This window comes from Hordeum vulgare, chromosome 4H, assembly GCF_904849725.1.
Source record: "Hordeum vulgare subsp. vulgare chromosome 4H, MorexV3_pseudomolecules_assembly, whole genome shotgun sequence".
Lineage (NCBI taxonomy): Eukaryota > Viridiplantae > Streptophyta > Magnoliopsida > Poales > Poaceae > Hordeum > Hordeum vulgare.
In genome coordinates, this window is record NC_058521.1 from 34,713,979 (window position 1) to 34,719,978 (window position 6,000).

The following is a 6,000-nucleotide window of genomic DNA, read 5'->3' on the forward strand; positions in this document are numbered from 1 at the left end:
ACATAACATGTGTTGCATAAATGCGTTCAATGAAGAACACGTGTCGTGCATGGGAGATGGAGGACGCGGACGCTGTAATCCATCGGATGATGGTAAGCTTTTCCCAAAAAATATAGTGTGAATACTTTTTGAAAATTATTAATAATGTTTGAAAATGCAGATTTTTTTGAAAACATAATCAATTTTAAAAATATGAACTGTAAAACATAAGTTTTTGAAAAAGTAGGAACATATCTGAAACCTGAACAAAAATTTGAAGTCCGAACATTTTTAGAAAAGAGTATCAACTTTGAAAACGTGGACACTTTTTGAAACATTATTTTTCAATAAATGGGACCAAATTTTGAAATCTGAACAAATTTGGAAACTTGAGCAACTTTTGAATCCTGGAGAAATATGGAAACCTGAGCAACTGTTTAAACCTGAACAAATTTGGAAACCTGAGAAACTTTTGAAACCTGAACAAATGTGTGAGAAAAATGCTGAACACATTTAAACAAATGAAAAACTTTTTGAAAACATAATCAATTTTAAAGTCTGAACACTTTTTGAATTTTTTATAAGATGCAAGCAACTCTCTAAACTATGTAAAAAGTGTTCATATAGTTTTGTAAAATGTTTATTGTCATTTAAAAAATGTTAAAAGTGTATTTGGTAAAACATTATTGTGTATTAAAAAAAGTTGGAAACATGTATTTTAGAAAAATATACATAATATATCTGTAAAAAGTCGAAAGTGCATCAAATATGTTTCATGTGCGTGTTAGCAATGTACTTTGTGCACTGACTAAAAATAGTCATGTATGAAAAATAAAATGGGTTAAACCAACAAAGAAACAAAAAGAAAAGAAAAGACAAGCAATATGAAAAATACAAGAAAGAAACACAAAAAAGTATACTGACGAAATAAAAACAAAAGAAAACTAGTGAAAAATTAAAATATAACGAAGGAAAAAAGAAAGCCAAAGAAAACCAATGAAAAATAAAGAACCTCAATTTGAAAAAACAAAAGACAATGAAAAAGAAAAAAAAATTAAACCCATAGCAAAGCGGACGCGCGAGCGACTGAAAAATTGACCGGCCCGATTTAATTTGCGACGTCAGCAAATCCCAGTGAAACACTCTCAAGGTCTAAAATAAACCGAGATGAAAGTGTTTGGTGTGCTAATTTCAGTGATTGTAAGTTCATGATTCGGTTCATCTTTCGTGTATAAGTTCAAAGTTTTTTTGAACTTTTTCCTAAAAAAATCTTATTTGTATCTTTTCTTTAGACCTAATGTCAAGCAGAGCCTTTCAGCTTTAAAGGTAGATATTTTATAAAGGATTTTATTATTTACTATTCACTAAATATGGAGAATTTTATTCCTAGCAATTAATAGTAGATGATAAGACGCAATTAATCCTTACTAAACATAGATCAAATTAGTTCGCTATATATATACAAATATATGGCAGTTAGCAAGTATACGATTGTCAGCCATATGAAAAAAATCCTTACAAACAAAGACTATTCATATTCATATTAGAAAGGAGAAAGCTTATATTACCATGGAGAGAAGCAAGGTGATTGGGATTACGCTTGTGATGGTTATCCTTCTGTGCTTCATAATATTTTCTCAGGGTGAGTACCAAACAACAATTAGTTGAACTTCACGCAAAGATATTCGTTAGATTTATATACTTTTGGTTAATTCCATTGAGAACCATTACTAAGTTATTTTGAAATTTTATACTCCCTCCGATCCTTATTAGTTGTCGCTAAAATGGATGTATCTAGATGTATCTCAGTGCTAGATACATCTACTTGAGCGACAAGTAATATGGATAGGAGGGAGTATAATTCTTCGTAATACCTAATTGAATGAGAACATACTTGTTTGCATATGCAGCTCAAGCAACTGATCAGGTGGATAGCGGCAAGATCGAGTTATGCATATGCCCACAGAAAGATCCACCATGCCCCAATGGTTTGTGCTTCTGTTGTGCACTGGAGCAAGAACGTTGCTTTAGGACTAGGAAAGAATGCATTTGTGAACCTGGTTGCCATCAGCCTCCTTCAGATGCAACCAACCCCCGTCCCCTCTCTTTGCCTTAAACACTGTTTCAGATTGTTGCAATGAAAAGTATTGTCTTGAATGTCTTGGAGTAAAAGAAATATGTTGTAATCATCGGATGGTTAGCTTTATGTTCCTTTGGATTGAACTGATATATAGTCATATGGTTATATTAAGTGCAACGGAGCCTGCAAATTCTAAAGGTGCAAATTCAGTGCGACGGAGCCTGGTTTCATTTGAAGCACTGTTTAAATTTGTAAACAGAATGTCACAAAAGCAAAATTTCCTACAAGCAAAAAATCCTTTGGAAATCCTGCATATATTCAAAAAGTTTTTGAACGCACCCTTACAGGTTTTACTCTTATTGCGCTACCTAATTTCTGAATCTAGAACACCATCAAAAAAAAATTATATTCCCACCAATTAAATCAACACGTAAAAATACATTTACCATCTAGTAGAACACACAGAGAACATCCTTGCTCCGTCAGACTACCCATCTTGTGTCGACAAGGGTCATCTTGTGTACATTGAGCACATTTTTGGAACTTGGGGCATTTTTAAATATGTTCTGTCCTATCGAGTCCTACTGAATTTTGAAGCAGCACATGGGATGGAAGTATGGAACACAGCACAATGTACAAGTTACAAGTTATAACATGAATCATTGCAGTTTGATCAATCAGCAACGGCATTAGTGGCAGAGTAGTGTTCAAGCTTTCGTCTCAAGTTAGATACTAGAAAGTCATTGAGCAAACAGCCAGCAGCCTAAACGGACGCACATAAAGTTCTCCGGTAGTGGACTCTCTCATGGCAGGGAATCAGAGAGTTAAAGCCATACAGACCATAGGTAGTTCTAGTGGTAGTAGTCAAGAGGAAGAAATACCACTTAGTCAAGTAGGCTGCGGTTTGCCGTCCCAAGAAGTTTGGAGGGTTGGGGATCCTAAACTCTAAAAATGAACGTGACCCGCCTTTCTAAATGGTTGTGGAAGCTCTCGTAAAATGAGTAGGAGCTCTGGGCGGAGATCCTTAGGGAGAAATACATCTCTGTCGGTAACTTCCTTACTTCCAAGTCTAATGGTTCGTCCTTCTGGAATGGGGCGGCCAAACCGGCTTTTGTGCTAGGAGCCCACTTTTGAGTTAACAATGGTAGGTCGACCCGTTTCTGGCTTGATTCCTGGTGTGGTACTGAGCCGCTCTCGCAAAGCCACTAGTCCCTATACCGCCTAGCTATGAACACCGAACTTTTAGTGGCAGACGCGCTTAGATCTACCCCTCCAGCAATCTCTTTCATGCGGCCCCTCACTGACCCAGAACGAGCGTGCTGTGAGGGGCCATGCACCATGTTGTACGGTTTTGTGCTGAACACCGAGCAAGACGTAGTGTCTTGGTCTCTCACAAATTCCAGAAAGTTTTCCATTAAATCGCTTTACGCCAAGTTATCGGTGGGCCCTACACTTGACATTGCTAGGGGTAGTGGAAAGTGGCTATAACCCTCAAAATCAAGGTGTTTCTTTGTCAAATGTTTCATGACCGCCTTCCGTCGTCCAATAACATTGCCAAGAGAAACAAACCTTTCGACGGTACATGTGCGGTCTGTGGGGCCCATGAGGATGCTAACCACATTTTCTTCAATTGCCACCTCACTCGTTTTGCTTGGAGTGCGGTCCGGGAAGCCTTTGAGCAAAACTGGAACCCTCACTCCGGTGAGGAGTTGCGCCCCATTCTCTCCGCGCCCATAGGGGTGGTTTCGCTAGGATTTTTTGACATTGCGTAGGGACACTGTTGTGGTCTCTTTGGACCACTCGTAACAAGATTACTAACGAGCAAAAGTTACATTCACATCCTCCTGTTATCATTTTCAAATGCCAATTGTTCCTTCAGACCTAGATGACGTTGGGGAAATGGCAGGACATTGAGCGGATGAAGGAGGCCATGGAGCGGATCCGCACTATTCAGATAGCTGCTCGTCATTGATCCCCATGGTTTTCGGCTGGTTTTGGCGTTCTCTCGACCGGCGGTTTTTAGGCCTCTGTTAGTTTCCGATCAGGCTATGGCCAGTTGCGTGTTTTAAGACTTTCGGCTGCTGCCGTGTGCGTCATCTTTATCTGTATCGTTTCGACCTTGGATGCTCCCTGCTCATGGGCTTTATTAATTTAAAGTCGAGCGTATCTTGCGTCTCCGTTTTTTAAAAAAAGTAAAAAAGTAGTCACGAGGAACAACGAGGAGGGTGTCGACTTGGATGCTTTAGCTACAGAAATACGCGCGACTTGCAAATGAAATTGTCACGCCCAAGATGCGACCCTATCCTCAATTTGGCACGAAGGCCTCGTCAGGGATAGAAGCGCATCTCGTCGTGTCGCAAGAATGGATATCATTACAAGTACATGTACTGAAAAGAAGAGATATTTATATAGAATTGGTTTACACTCGCCACAAGCTACATCAGAGTCACATCAGTACATTACATAATCATCAAGAGTAAGAGCAGGGTCCGACTACGGACGAAAACAAACGAGAAAAATAAGAACGACGTCCATCCTTGCTATCCCAGGCTGCCGGCCTGGAACCCATCCTAGACCGAAGAAGAAGAAGAAGAAGCAACTCCAAATGAACAATCAACGCGCTCGCGTCAAGTAACCTTTACCTGTACCTGCAACTGGTGTTGTAGTAATCTATGAGCCACAGGGGACTCAGCAATCTCATTTCCAAAGGTATCAAGACTAGCAAAGCTTAATGGGTGAGGCATGGTTAAGTGGTGAGGTTGCAGCAGCGGCTAAGCATATATTTGGTGGCTAAACTTACGAGTACAAGAAATAAGAGGGGGAAGATCTACGCATAGCGGACGTGAACTACTGATGATCAAATAAATGATCCTGAACACCTACCTACGTCAGACATAACCCCACTGTGTCCTCGATCGGAGTAAGAACTCGCGAAAGAGACAGTCACGGTTACGCACACAGTTGGCATATTTTAATTAAGTTACTTCAAGTTATCTAGAACCAGTGTTAAACAAAGTTTCCACGTTGCCACATAACCGCGGGCACGGCTTTCCGAAAGATTTAACTCTGCAGGGGTGCTCCAACTAGTCCATCACAAATTACCACAAGCCGCATAGAAATCCTCAATCAAGAAGCTCGCGATCTCGTCGGATTCCCTAGTGGAAAACCTCAACTCTGAGATTACCCAAAGCATCACCGGAATCCCGATGCACAAGATATCTCGTCAAAGGTAAAATTAATCCAGCAAGGCCGCCCGGCGTGTCGACGATCCCGATAGGAGCCGCGTATCTCGTTCTCAGGACACGACGGATAAGCGAAGCGTACGGTGGCCTGATAGAAATCTCCCGAGTTGCCCCGGGTTGGCCCGCACGGTGCTCTGTTTTAGACCAGCACCATCAGCACTGGCCCTCCCTGTATTATGTAGAATTACTCCTCGGGTAGCGCTAACTCCCTATGCATTTCAGATTAAGAGAATTATTATGTTGGGAAAATGTAGTACCAATGTTGGGCCTTGCTAGACCAGCTTTAATCTAAAACGAATTATCAAGGGGGTCCCCATAACAACCCCGATCGTGTTAGGAGCACTCAATTATGGAACATAACACCAGTAGCCGAATCTAAGGGGGCAAAGGTGGAACAAAACACCAGGCTAGAAAGGCCGAGCCTTCCACCTTTTACCAAGTATATAGGTGCATTAAATTAAATAGCATTAATATGGTGATATAACAAGAAACCCATGTTATCACATGGAATCAACTGCACCTGCAACTAGCAATGCTAACACAGGGTTAAGCAAGCGGCAACATAGCCAATCGGTGGTTTGCTAGGTCGAACAGGTTGAAGGTTTTCATGGCATTGTTGAGAGGCTGATATTTAACCTGTGGTAGGCAACGAGACATAATCGATAGAAACGGTAAACTAGCATGGCAATGATAGTAATG

At 40.6% G+C, this 6,000-nt stretch overlaps 1 long non-coding RNA gene across 1 annotated transcript; it reads left to right on the forward strand.

Moving 5' to 3' along the window:
• Positions 1–1,480: 1,480 nt before the first annotated feature.
• On the forward strand, positions 1,481–2,168 carry LOC123451119. Its single transcript, XR_006632099.1, has 2 exons — positions 1,481–1,621; positions 1,890–2,168. It is a non-coding gene; the product is annotated as an uncharacterized LOC123451119 (long non-coding RNA).
• The last annotated feature ends 3,832 nt before the right edge of the window (positions 2,169–6,000 follow it).